We start from the raw sequence: 15366 nt of genomic DNA on the forward strand, positions 1-15366 counted from the left end.
TAGTACAGTGCTGCATTGTGGTGACCACCAGTATATAGTAGTACAGTACAGTTGTCCATTGCTGTATCTTGCAGCTCCGTGTCAGACTCAGTTCTATTCTCCGGATCAGTGCTCAATATCTGTGCTGCATTGTGGGGACCAGTATATAGTAGTACAGTGCTGTATTGTGGTGACCACCAGTATATAGTAGTACAGTACAGTTGTCCATTGCTGTATCTTGCAGCTCCGTGTCAGACTCAGTTCTATTCTCCGGATCAGTGCTCGATATCTTTGCTGCATTGTGGGGACCAGTATACTACAGTACAATAGTCCAGTGCTGTTCTCGCTGCTCAATGTCAGTTCTCCGTATTATCATCAGTGATCAGTATAATCATTTCTCAGTATAATCAGAGCGCTGTTAGACGTGTGCCCGTTTTCCACCATTAGTGCATTGGGATTTAGACAATTGATGAAGTTATTGTGTCCCCAGTACAAAATCCCATCTAGATTCCACTTCACTAGGCATGCGATAGTGAGATTTTACCAATTGATATCAAAGATTTATAATTATTAATTACAGTGATCTTGCCAAATAATTCCAGTGATTTTGTAATTTTCTTCCAGTGATTTGGACCAATAATACCATTGATTAGAACGGAAAATTCCTGTGATTTTGTCATTTTCTTCCAGTGATTTGGACCAATAATACCATTGATTAGAACGAATAATTCCTGTGATTTTGTAATTTTCTTCCAGTGATTTGGACCAATAATACCATTGATTAGAACAAATAATTCCTGTGATATTGAGGTGTTTGTGTCGCTTAGCTTAGCCATCCAGCAACCACAGTGCACCTCTTTTTCTCTTTTCTTTGCATCATGTGCTGTTTGGGGCCAATTCTTTTAAGTGCCATCCTGTCTAACACTGCAGTGCCACTCCTAGATGGGCCAGGCGTTTGTGCCGCCCCCTTGGGTCGCTTAGCTTAGTCATCCAGCGACCTTGGTGCAAATTTTAGGACTAAAAATAATATTGTGAGGTGTGAGGTGTTCAGAATAGACAGGAAATGAGTGGAAATTATGGTTACTGAGGTTATTAATACTATAGGATCAAAATTACCCCCAAATTCTATGATTTAAGCTGTTTTTGAGGGGTTTTTGAAAAAACCCCACCGGATTCCAAAACACACCCAAATCCGACAAAAATTTTTAAGGGAGGTTTTGCCAAAACGCGTCCGAATTCAAAACACGGCCGCGGAACCGAATCCAAAACCAAAACAAAAAACCCAAAAAATTTCCGGTGCACATCACTAGTATAAACAGCATTGTAGCTGTGCAATGCTTCTAACGACTAATCCATTTTCACAGCCGATCGCAAGGAGATTGACATGAAGAGGGCGTTTATGGGTGTCAAGTTCAACTGACCATTTTCTGGGAGTGGTAGGGAAAAACGCAGACTAGACCAGGCATTTGCAGGGCGGGTATTTGATGTCAATTCCGGGACCACCATCGCTGGAATCATTGCACAGGATAAGCAACTACAGGGCTGATCTTGTTTTGCACAAAATGATTTTGTACCGCTCGGCTGCACATGCGATCGTATACTTGCAAAACGAAAATACACTCCCCCATGGGCGGCGACAATGTGTTTGCATGGCTGCTAAAAGTAGCTAGCGAGCGATCAACTCGGAATGACCCCCATTGTGCGACACTGTTGGTGAAATTAAATAGCAGCATTCAACTACTATTTCTGACTCATACACATATTGGGGGTCATTCCAAGTTGTTCGTTCGGTGCCGATTTTCGCAATGTAGCGATTAAGGCAAAAATGTGCATGCGCATGGTTCGCAGTGCGCATGCGGTTAGTATTTTAACTCAAAACTTAGTAGATTTACTCACGCTCGAACGAAGATTTTTCATTGTTGAAGTGATCGTAGTGTGATTGACAGGAAGTGGGGGTTTCTGGGCGGAAACTGGCCGTTTTCTGGGAGTGTGCGGAAAAAGGCAGGCTTGCCAGGGAAAAACGCGGGAGTGTCTGGAGAAACGGGGGAGTGACTGGCCGAACGCTGGGCGTGTGTGTGACGTCAAACCAGGAACGAAACGGACTGAACTGATCGCTATTTGTGAGTAAGTCTGGAGCTCCTCAGAAACTGCTAAGGAATTTATTTTCGCAATCCTGCTAATCTTTCGTTCGCACTTCTGCTAAGCTAAGATACACTCCCAGAAGGCGGTGGCCTAGCGTGTGCAATGCTGCTAAAAGCAGCTAGCGAGCTAACAACTTGGAATCACCCCCATTGTGTGACACTGTAGGTGAAAGTGAATTGCAGCATTATTATTTATGACTCAAGCACATATTGTTTGACACTGTTGGTAAAAGTAAACTTGAGTGTTAGATTATTATGTCTGACTCACGAATATGAATACATGTATTGTGTGACACTGTAAGTGGTACATTTTTTCACATTTGTTGATAGATATGGAGGATGAACAATTGAGGAGAGAGCAGGAAGCACATACTAGTGTTGCAGATCATGCTACCAGTCATGACAATACAAGTCCGTCCATGTCATCTACTAAGACCAATGCACAAGGGCATAGAGGGCTTAAGTTACGGCATGTAAAATCAAAGACGCAATTTCATTTTACAGTGGTAAAGAAAAAACCATCAAAAGGAAAATTAGCTGCAGAGAAATACGGAAGTGGCAAGGAAGACGCAGGTCTTTACCTTTAAGTGGTGGTTCTGCAATTGTCAGGCAGGCATCTTTTTCTGCATCTCATGATTATGCAAAAACTTTCCCCCCATAGTCTAGAAGAGGTGTCCAAAAAAAAAAAAAACACTAAGGGAGTAAAAGAAACTGTGCACTCAGAAGCATCACAGAACATTTCAGAACCGTCACACATTCTTTTAGGGGTGTCCACGTCAGCTATGTGTGAGCCTGACATTTCTCACACTGTCCTCATAGAAAATACTCTTTCACCTCCTTCCACCATTTCTACACCATGTGGGGAGCAGTACAGGTACAGATGATGATGATGATGAGGGCATATAAGAATTTGAGTATTCGTGTGTGGAAATGGAACAGAATGAGACGGATATGTGTGTACCACTATCTGACACTGAGGATGTTGATGATGATGATGTTGTTTGTGTAAGTCAGCCACCAGTGGCTGCAGTTTTTGCCCATGATAAAAAGAAAGCCATTGTGATGGCTGGGCACAAGACCAAAAGAGCCAAGTCTTGGGTGTGGGATTATTTTTACCCAAATCCTGACAATGTTTGTGAAGGCATCTGCTCCACTTGTGAGGCCAAAGTTAGTAGAGGTAGGGACATTAGCTATCTAGACCACAGGTTCTCAAACTCGGTCCTCAGGACCCCACACAGTGCATGTTTTGCAGGTCTCCTCACAGAATCACAAGTGAAATAATTAGCTCCACCTGTGGACCTTTTAAAATGTGTCTGTGAGTAATTAATACACCTGTGCACTTGCTGGGTTACCTGCAAAACCTGCACTGTGTGGGGTCCTGAGGACCGAGTTTGAGAACCCCTGATCTAGACGAATCCTCCATGTTAAGTCATTTGCGGGAAGTTCATGAAATATGTTGTACAAAATTATGTTTCATAGATGTGCTGTAAACTGCTGCTTGTTTGTGCCGCTGCTGTGTTGGTTAATAACAAAACGGCTCGCTGCCGCCTTTGGTCTAAAATGGATGAAAACAATATTGTGAGCTGTGAGGTGGTCAAAAATCAAAATTGTCTGGAAATGACTGGAAATGAATTTTATTAGGATTAGTATTACTGTAGGAACAGAAACAGACCTAAATTCTGTTATATTAGCTGTTTTTCTGTTTTTTGTTGACAAAAATACAGATCCAAAACCAAAGCACACAAAAGAGGTTTTGGCAAAACCAAATACAGATCCAAAACACGAGGGAGATACAGATCCAACACCAAAACCAAAATACAAGGGTCAGCACACAACCCTAGAAATCATGTGCCTGATTCAGATCCAGACAGCTGCTGTGCGTTTTTGCACAGCAGGCGAATATCGATATCAATAGACTGTGCATGCATATGAACCGAAATGCACACGCGCATCACCAAACGACAACAGGCATCGCAGAACAGTGACAGGCTGGTGCGAAATTTTCAATTGCACAGCCATTCACAAGCTGATTGACAGGAAGAGGTCATTTGTGGGTAGCAACTGGCCATTTTCAGGGAGTGTCAGGGAAAATGTAGGCATACCCAAGTGATTTCATAGAGGGTGTGTGACGTCAGCTTCAGGCCCGATCAGCCTGTTCTCATCACACTGTAGGAGTAAGTCCTGGGCTGCACACAGTGGAAAAAACATTCGATAGTGAGTGAGGTGCAAACGGATTTGCAGCTGTCCGTTGACTGAGGGATATTTGTAGCACGTCGTACACATGCGAACGTACACTTGCATGGGCGAATATACACTGAATGCAGCACAGCAAATTTAGCAGCCCAGCAATTAGGTCTGAATCACCCCCCATAATTGGTAACATTTGAAGCAAATACACTATATTAGGAAATAGCACTGATTTCACAACTACAATCTGGCCAAACAGGGAGAGCTTAAGGTCCATCCAAGCATCTATCTGTGCTTTAATTTTGTGAATTGCAGGGGTAAAGTTAAGCGAGTAGAGTTGGGAAAGCTGAGGCTCATGAGGAATATATATTCCCAAGAATTTTAATTTGTCAAGGGTAAGAGTAAACTGAGATGAGAGATGGGAGTGTTGTGAGGTAGCCCCTGCAGAGTTGATGGGGAGTAATTATGATTTATTAATATTAATACGATACCCAGTAAAAGCGCTAAATTCTCAAATAATATAAACAATTGGAGGAAATAGAAATTAAAGGTTTACGTAGGCTGACCATGTTATCCCTTTAACCTGGGACACTCATGAATTACACAGGTTCTGTGGCTGCTTAAAACCAGGTGAAATGCAGGCTTGTAGTCAGCCAACCACAGAACCTGTGTAATTCATGAGTGTCCCATGTTAAAGGGATAATATGGTCAGCCTAGGTTTAGTAATAAACAAAAGCATGTCATCTGCAAAGAGGCCAAGTTTAGATTACAAAAATGCCAGAAAAGCTTGATTTTGTCTTAGAGCAATGGCTAGTGGTTCTAAAGCTACTGCAAATAGCAGTGGCGATAATGGATAACCCTGCCATGTGACTCTATGTATAACAAAGGGGAGATAGAGAAACCTGTTAGTGAATAGTTGTGTGGAAGGATTGTTATAGAGGGTCTTCAAAGTATTTATAAGTTCCACTGGGAAGCCAAAATGCCAGAGTGTCTGGAACAGGTGATCCCAGGTAACAAGATCAAATGCCTTTTCTGCATCAAGAGATAATATTGGAGGATGGGCAGGACTTTGCATATATTAGTTACAGAATGTCTGCACCAAATAAACTCAGTTTGATCTGGATTTATTATCCCTAATTAAAATGACTTTCATCCTATCCACTAACATTGTAATAAATAATTTAGCCCCATGTATGTTAATCAAAATGACTGGGGAGTGTTTTGGGTCTGTGCTTTATGAAAGGTTTAATAGGTCCGACATTGGTGGTCATTCCGAGTTGTTCGTTCATTATTTTTTTTCCGCAACGGAGCGATTAGTCGCTAATGCGCATGCGCAATGTCCGCAGTGCGACTGCGCCAAGTAAATTTGCTATGCAGTTAGGTATTTTACTCACGGCATTACAAGGTTTTTTCTTAGTTCTGGTGATCGTAATGTGATTGACAGTAAGTGGGTGTTTCTGGGCGGAAACTGGCCGTTTTATGGGAGTGTGTGAAAAAACGCTACCGTTTCTGGGAAAAACACGGGAGTGTCTGAAGAAACGGGGGAGTGTCTGGGCGAACGCTGGGTGTGTTTGTGACGTCAAACCAGGAACGAAACTGACTGAACTGATCGCAGATGCCGAGTAAGTGTGGAGCTACTCAGAAACTGCTAAGAAGTGTCTATTCGCAATTCTGCTAATCTTTCGTTCGCAATTTTACTATGCTAAGATTCACTCCCAGTAGGCGGCGGCTTAGCGTGTGCAAAGCTGCTAAAAGCAGCTTGCGAGCGAACAGCTCGGAATGAGGGCCATTGTCTCTGTAAAAAGTTTTTCAGTCCATGCCTGCTGCATGCGAGACTAGTCAGTTCAGATGACGTCACTTAATGTATTCATTTTTGTCCCAATGCAACATGGGAGTGAAAAGAAGAAAACTGAAGAATGTCTGCCTGCCCTCCAGGAGCAGGCTGCCACATACAGCTAGGGCTGCTTCATAAAACCACAGTACTATGTAAGCACCTGCTGCTCCCCGTACATTGTGAACCCTGGACCCCAGCAGCAGCTCTCTGTCCCTCCCGGCACTCAGTAGTAGCATCTATGTGACCCCTCCCCGCTCTGCTGTTCTGGGCCCACCAGCACTCCCTCAGCATCCCCCTCAAAATTCTTCCCCATTCTGTTTCCCCCAACTTCCCCTTCTTGGCCGTCCTGCAACCCCCTGTTCCCCCTAGCTCCAAGTGCTGGCTGTCACACAACAGATTCTCCTTCCACTGGCAGCAGCAACACTGAGTTCTGAGTTCTTACCAGGACTGACTTCCCAAAAAGGATGGCCATCAGTGTATTCACTATCAATGGATGTCATTGATGTTGAAGTTGTGCATGGCCATCAATGATAACCAACTATGGTATGGGAGACTTTCGATGGTTTCACCCACCGATGGTCATCTCTGTTCTTTCTGTGACTGACCCTTTCGCCAATCACAGCCTGGGGGTGGGGCTTAGTGGGAGTTTGGCGGTGAAACTATGCTCTATGTCTCTGCACCTTGCAGTAGTGTGATGTCCCAAATAGTATAGATTTCTTCTTCGGTCCAGCACTCTGCTGATATGTAATGTGCTCCATAGAGCTCCAAGAATAAATGCAATATACCTTTATCAATCCCTCTGGTGAAAGAACAGCTACACTCTGAGACTTGGTTAAAAAATTGTATTGAAGTACAAACAGTATGTCCAACGTTTCAGTGCTCGTGCGCCCTGTTTTCATGGTGTACAATGACAAATAAGTGTAGGTGCTTTCCTTAAATGCAAAAAGAAGAGCTCACCAAGTGATACACCGGGAGAATGTGGCCGAGTCACATGTGCACCACGGATGGGGAATACTATTGTACAAACTGCACACGTCCATAAACGTCCATAATGCACATTAATGTGCCCTCCGGGATCTGTTCAAAGGTGTTCAACAGTGTGAGAAAGCTGTTAGTGTCTTTAATGAGCGTAGGTTGTTTTATGATGTAAGGGTGGAGAATGTCATCCATAAACTGGTTGGTGTAGGGAGTTGCAAACTGAAATGATTGGCTTGCCCTGGGGGTCCATGAGATTGTTGTGGACCTTTGGGACTGTGAAGAAGATTGGTACTACTGGGGTTTCCTGTATGACAGCTGTTTTGGGTGGATAATGATGTCTCTGTAAGTACCTATGCATTTAAGGGCTGACCACTCAGTGTGGGACAGATTCTTGTGTTCTTGCATGGACGTGCAGTCAGGGGAGGCAGGGGAGGCAGTGCCTCCCCTGTCATTATTGAGTAAAATAATACAAGGAAGATACTTATGACATATTCTGTGTCATAAGTAACTTCGTAATATTATTTTAACCGTTGTAAGATATGGAAGTAGCAGGTTAGGAAGCACTGATAACAGTGCCTCCCGTTGTGAATGGGATGGAGGAGAAAGCGGGGGGGGGGGGGGGGCCTGGCCAAGCACTAAGCTGTAAAAGCCCATAGAAAATCGACGAGGAAGCGGCACTAATAGAAGTGCCACGACGATAGGGATAGATGTCATTGGACAGCAGATCCAGGGCTGGATCCGCTGGTCCAATCACCTATAAGCTGAAAAATGAGTGTTCACTTTCCTGTGCGTGTCCGCTTCCTTGTCAGGCACAGTCCCCCTCCTGTCGCATGTTCCTCCTTCTCTATCCGCGCCGCGCGCCGCTAACAAGAGCCGCTGTCGCCGCTGAGCAGAGCCGCTGTCAGACCTGGAGCAGTTGGAGGCTGGAAATCAGTCAGCCGAGGTTCATCCTGCCGCATGTTCTCCCTCCTTGTCTGTCCACGCCGGGAGCTGCTGACAAGAGCCGCTGTCAGAGCTGCTCCCTCCGCCCCACACCTGGCGCATGTCTCCCCCTCCAGTGTTTGTATGTCTGCGCCGGGCGTCTCTGAGAGTCGCTCAGAAGAGCCGCTGTCAGTGTCAGAGCTGCTCCCTTCACCGGCAAGAGCAGCTGGAGGGCACAAACAGATTCACTCCAGGTTCGTCTCTCTCTCTCGCCCTCTCTCTATCTCCCCTTCCAAACTCCTAAATGCATACTCCTGAGTGTATAGGTAAGTAAGTCTGCCAAAGAACAAATTGTGTGCCCTCTCTCCTCTACAGGTACCCCTATTGGATTCTACTGTACAAGTGGACGTGACCGGCGTGGGATGTAGGTAAGTAATCAATCTGTCTCTCATTTTTACAGGTACCGGCCCTATTGGATTCTACTGGACAAGTGGACGTGACCGGCGTGGGATGTAGGTAAGTATGTGTGAGTGTGTAAGTGTGTTTTAATACATTTTTACTGTCACGGTGTGTGTGTTGTGTTTTTATTTGGGTATTTTTTTGTTGTAGAACTACAGGTACCAGTGGCCCCGTTATTTCCTCGCATGCTGGTACTTGAGGTTCTCTAAGTACCAACAAGCGGGGGAGGCTTGCTGGGCCTTGTAGTACTACAACAAAAAACAATATTCTTTTTTTACACACATGGCTATCAGCCTCCCATCCACCGCCCACGGATGGAGGGGACAGCCTCGGACTTCACCCCTGGCCCTTGGGTGGCTGGAGGGGGGGATCCCCTTGATTAAAGGGGTCCCCACTCCTCCAGGGAACCCCAGACAGGGGTGACTAGTTGGGGGGGTAATGCCACGGCCGCAGGGACCAATATAAAAGTGTCCCCCGGCTGTAGCATTATGTTCCTGGCTAGTGGAGCCCGGTGCTGGTTTTAAAAATACGGGGGACCCCTACATCTTTTGTCCCCCGTATTTTTGGAACCAGGACCGGACTAAGAGCCCGGTGCTGGTTGTCTAAATACGGGGAACCCCAGTCCAATTTTTCCCCCAGTATTTAAACAACCAGGACCGGCTCAAAGAGCCCGAAGCTGGTTACACTAAGGAGGGGGGACCCACACGCATTTCTTTTTTTAAATTTTAACCAATTCATACCCTTTTCCACCGATAAGCATGCACGGATTTCGCTGAGCCGTGCATGACTATCACAACAAGCCAGCAAAAAGCAAGTCTATTTGAAAGCTCCATTTTTTTTGCAAATTCTATGCTTTCGCGTCAGTGTTTGTCTCCTATTAACTTAATAACGCTGCATCCACGGTGCTATTAAGTTAATGGAAGCCCTGGACAACAAAATTGCATTCATGTCCTCCTCCCACTCCCTTCCCAGTCCCAAACACTATTTTTTTTCTTTCTATAAAAATTTACAATATATCACAAGTATAATGAGCAGGCAGGCAGCGGGCATTGGCAGCAGTGGCGGTAGGGGTCATCAGCAGGATTCGGTGGACATTATGGCTGCAGTACTTCACCAGCCACTGACCTCACCGCACGCCACTGTGTTCTTGTGTATCTATTCTCATACCTTACATCCTTTACTCTAGTCCTTACCACCCATCGCATTCACTGTTGTGTTTCTATGTGTCTATACATTATATTTGTACGTTTCTCTGCAATTATGCTATATGCTATATTTGTTTATATGTACATTGACCTGGTACAGTAGGTTTTTTCTGTCCACACTGGGGTTGACAGAGCTGCAGCATGATGGCATTCCTGGTTTCTAAGCAGCAGACGGCCGCGGTAGCAATGATGTTATCTGGGGACCAACTGGACACACATGAGCCCCAAAACATTGGATATACTGTTTGTAATTCACTACAATTTTTGAACCAAGTCTCCGAGTACTGCTGTTCTGTTCCTGCTTTATTTTTACACTGTAATTTAGATTTCAGTTTGAACACACCCCACACAAATCTAACTCTCTCTGCACATGTTATATCTGTCCCACATGCAGTGCACATGGTTTTGCCCATTAGAGAACAATTTTGCTACTGTAATCAGGTATGAATTAGGACCAATGACCATGTTGCTAGGCATGTCCCACACTTAGGGGGTCATTCAGACCTGATCGCTCGCTAGCGTTTTATTGCAGCGCTGCGATCAGGTCAGAACTGCGCATGCGTATGCACCGCAATGTGCAGGCGTGTCGCACGGGTACAAAGCAGATCGTTGCTGTGCAATGGGTTTTACGAAGAATCCATTCACACAACCGATTGCAAGGAGATTGACAGGAAGAAGGCGTTTGTGGGTGGCAACTGACCGTTTTCAGGGAGTGGTTCAAACAACGCAGGCGTTTCCAAGCGTTTGCAGGGCGGGTGTCTATCGTCAGTTCCGGCCCCGGAATGGCTGAAGTGATCACATCGGCTAAGTGAGTTCTGGGCAACTCAGAAAGTGCACAAAGTTTTTTTGTACAGCTCGGCTGCACATGCGATTGCACACTTGCACAGCTAAAATACACTCCCCGGTGGGCGGTGACTATGCGAACGCAGGACTGCAAAAACCAGCTAGCGAGTGATCAGGTCTGAATGACCCCCATAGTGTCCTGCTTTCATAACTGATAGTACAGAACCTCTTAATATATCAGCACTGAATGCAGGCATGTCCCTCACTCACAGCTCCCACATCACTCATCGGGGCTAAGAAAGAGTGTCGCACACAACAGTGATTGTGAGGATCTGCTACAGCAGTTCCCCATCGGCCATCTCCTGAAGCAGCTACAGCAGATCTAGATGTCTCCGGAAAGTGATTGGCCACCGGACAGGACCCCGTCACCAAGCACCTGAATGATGGGATGAGAAATATGAGATTTCTGTTTATGGAGCCACTGCTCCTAACGGGATCCGGTCTGAAGATCGACAGTATCTAGGTCGACAATGTTTAGGTCGACCACTATAGGTCGACAGTCACTAGGTCGACATGGATGGAAGGTCGACAGGGTTTCTAGGTCGACATGTGCTAGGTCGACAGGTTTAAAGGTCGACATGAGTTTTTCACATTTTTTTCTTTATTTGAATTTTTTCATACTTAACGATCCACGTGGACTACGATTGGAACGGTAATCTGTGCCGAGCGAAGCGAAGGCACCATGCCCGAAGCACGGCGAGTGAAGCGAGCCATGCGAGGGGACGCGGTGCACTAATTTGGGATCCCGGTCACTCTACGAAGAAAACGACACAAAAAACAAAAAAAATCCTCATGTCGACCTTTAGACCTGTCGACCTAGCACATGTCGACCTAGAAACCCTGTCGACCTTCCATCCATGTCGATCTAGTGACTGTCGACCTATAGTGGTCGACCTAAACATTGTCGACCTAGATACTGTCGATTTGATGAACCACACCCGCTCCTAACATGGGCGGCTGTTACGGTTATACATGGACAGCGTAGAGATGGAGAGTGTCCATTAATTATTTTTTTCAAAACCTGGTCCATCAAGGGGGTGTTTATGGGTAACCGATCCCCCCCCCCCCCTCCCTGCATGCACCATTGTTGACTGTTGCACCCAGAAAGGTTTGGCTTTTACGTCCGAACACAGTTTGCAGATCCTCAAAATAAAAATGCATTTGCTGTAAACCTAAAAAATATGATTTGACGGCTGCTAATGAAGATTAAAATTTACCATTTCTGTTTCCGTTTTTGGGAATGGAATGCATTCATTCAATAGCTTTTTTCCCAAACAAATACTGTGTATTTAAGTACATCACTGTGGTTTTATAAATGGCTGACAAGCTCAATTTAAGAGGGGCGTTTTCTAAGTGTTTTCCATAGAAAGCAATTTCTGAAAGAAATAATGTTGCCCATAGCAACTATTTAAAATCTTTTTTTTTCACCCTTACATTAAAAAATATATTTAAAAACTGAATTGTTGCTATGGACCATCATCTACACAAAGCAGTTTTCAAACTGTTTCCTCATACACAGAGGCGTCACTGGGTCTGGTGACACACAGTGTGACTCTGCACCCTCTTGCACGTGGAAGCGCACTTGTGGCTGAAAATGGGGTGTGGCCTAAGTCGGAGGGGCATGGCCTCACGGGGAACCTGATGACATCACTCCAGGGGTAGCCTAGCATCATCCGAAAAAGCTGGGCTGCCCCCATTGACCATTAAATGTGCAGTGTCAGTGCCTGGATCACAGGAGCTGAGTGCTGCAAATGACTGTCACACTGCAGCACCCGGCTCCTGTGAGTGTGAGAGGCAAGCATTTTGGTGTCACCCCCTCCGAGGGTGACACCTGGGTGTGGGCCGTATCCTCCACCCACCCCCTTTCTGATGCCAATGCTCATACATATGTATTATGGCCTATTAAGAATTACTGCTTCACAGCACTGAGGTTATGGTGTAGATTCCCACCACGGCCCTAACTGTGTGGAGATTATAGATTTTCCCTGTACTTGTGTGGGTTTCATCTGGGTTCTCTGCTTTCCTCCCACATTCCAAAAATATGCTGGTAGGTTAATTGGCTCCTGTAAAAACTTAACCCTAGTGTGTAAGTGTGTGTGTATCATGGGCAGACTACATGGGCCAAGTAGTTCTTATCTGCGATCAAATTCTATGAGGTAAATTTACTAAAGTGGGAGGTTTTTTTAGAACTGGTGATGTTGCCCATAGCAACCAATCAGATTCTATCTATTATCTTCTAGAAGCAGCTAGATAAATTTTAAGCAGAACTGATTGATTGGTTGCTATGGGCAACATCACCAGTTCTAAAAAAAACCCTCCCACCTTAGTAAATGTATCCCTATGTTTCTATGTTACTGTGGGCATTATGTGTAAGAGATGATTATATTGTGGATATTATGTGTATAATTGGCACTACTGTGGGCATTGTGTGTAAGGGGCACTACAGTTTAGCGTAGGGTGAATAAGAGGCACTACTGTGTGACGTAACCTGTATAAGGGATACTACTGTGTAGCATAATGTGTATAAGGGGTACAAATCTGTAGCATATTGTGTATAAGGGGTACTACTGTGTAGTGTAACCTGAATAAGGGGAACTACTGTGGGTTGTAACATGAATAAGGGGAACTACTGTGTGATGTAACAAGAATAAGGGAAATACTGTGTGATGTAACATAAATAAGGGGAACTACTGTGTGATGTAATGTGAATGGGCATTTTGCCTCTTTTCAACCCCACTAACTATGACTAAGGGGTACTACTTTGTGATGTAATGTGAATAAGAGACACTATGTGTGGTGTAATGTAAATAAGATTGTGCTACTGTGTGTAATAATTTAAGTTGTGGGTACTATTGTGTGGTCACACCCCTTACTTTTGAAACCATAATCTTCTTTGTGACCTTAAGCACACTCTATCCCTTTATTAACTATGAGAGGGAGGGTGCAAATTTATAGTTTGCAGGGGGGTATGCCAAAAACCCTAGCACCGGCTCTGCATATGGGTAAAGACTAAGCACCAAAGAGGGAGGGGAACAAAGCAACGCAGATGGGTGGAAAACAGTGGTGCAGATTCAGGTAGTGACAGAGTGGCACAGATGGGTGAAAGACAAAGTGGTGCAGATGGGGGAAAGACAAAGTGACACTAATGGTGGGGGATAGAGTGGTCTGGGTGGGGGAAAGACAGAGTGGCAGAGATGGGGGTGGCAGAGCGATGTGGATGAAGGAAAGACAGAGTGGCGTGGATGGTGGGGGATATAGTGACGTGGATTGAAGGAGACACAGTGTCATAGAGGAGATACAGAGCAACATGAATGAGGAAAAGACAGCAGCACAGATGGAGGTACAGACAGTGGTGTAGATGGAAGGAAACAGAGCCACAGATGCGAGAAGACAGGGTGGTGTGAATGGGGAAAGAGAGATTTTTGCAGATGAGGGAATACAGACTAGCACAGATTGGAGAACACACAGCAGTAAGGAATGGGGAAGATAGAGCAGCATGGAGGCGTAAAGAGGGAAAAAGGGTAGGTTCATAGACAGTAGACAGGGTATGAAAGTTTTAGTAATTAAGCAAGATGTTTGTGGGAGCTGAATGTGTATACTGAATGAGATGAATGTATGAAGTAAGAAGGATGTTGGAACCCAGTGGGATTGTTGTGGTGACTCAGTGGGAGTGACCGAGTTAGATGGTTTTTGGGCACTGAGTGGGATGGGTAGGTATTAGCGATGGAAGGGGTGGGGGAAGGAGACAGGGGCTACAAGTGAAAGTAATTAAAACAGATAATTGACAAGTACTGCCACCAGCGCCCCCCTGCCCTGCATCACTATGTGTGGTACACACTCTGTACCACCCTAGTTATGGCCCTGCTCCCCATTATACCCTTCACTCCTTTATATTGTAAGCTCTCATGAGCTTCTAACCACTACTTGCATTATAATATCTCCAGTGTACTCCCACTCATGGTCAATGACTCAGATCCTTTCTATCACCATTTTAAGGACAATAGGTCATTGAGTTCTATTGTTTTTAACTGTCACTCAGTTGAGTAAAAACTTCACTTTCTGTTTGAACCTCTATACGCTGAATTATATGTGTATTATTGGGAGTTTTTGCCATCACGATGGGCACTTTGTGGTGCCATATAAATAAAAGATAATAATGAAAGTAGACAAATGGTTAATGGTTTATTTTTCCTAAAAACTGAAATTTCAAGACAAGGGTACATTCTAAATCTAATATTGGTGAAAAATAATTATAAAGTTATTTTATTTATTTATTTTTATTTATTAACAGTTTCTTATATAGCGCAGCATATTCCGTTGCGCTTTAGTTAGAAACTATGATTTTGTTGTTGAGGGCAAGCATATGTTTGCTATAGTACAAAGTTCCTGAAGTTTCAGTTTTAAAAGCAATAAGCTCTGAACGAAGCAGCTTATAATAGAAGGCTGCAAATCAGCAGAATGCTCAGCATCAAAAGACAAGATGTGAATGATTCTTTACAACAATTTTGTATTTTTATTGCCACTTTATTTCTGTAGAACTTAAAGATAAATGTTCTTGTGTTCTATCAGCTCTATGGTAAAACTAGAGATGTGCGGTGGACACTTTTCTGGTTTTGTGTTTTGGTTTTGGATCTGAATCCCCACTCGTGTTATGGATCTGGATTGGTTTTACCAAAAATACCCTTTCGGGTTTTGGTTTTGGATCTGGATGATTAAAAAAAAAAAAGCTAAAATCACATAAGTTGGGCCTAATTTTTATTCTACAGTATTATTAACCTCAATAACATTCATTTCACTTATATCCAGTCTATTCTGAGCA

This window comes from Pseudophryne corroboree, chromosome 1 (assembly GCF_028390025.1).
Source record: "Pseudophryne corroboree isolate aPseCor3 chromosome 1, aPseCor3.hap2, whole genome shotgun sequence".
Classification (NCBI taxonomy): domain Eukaryota; kingdom Metazoa; phylum Chordata; class Amphibia; order Anura; family Myobatrachidae; genus Pseudophryne; species Pseudophryne corroboree.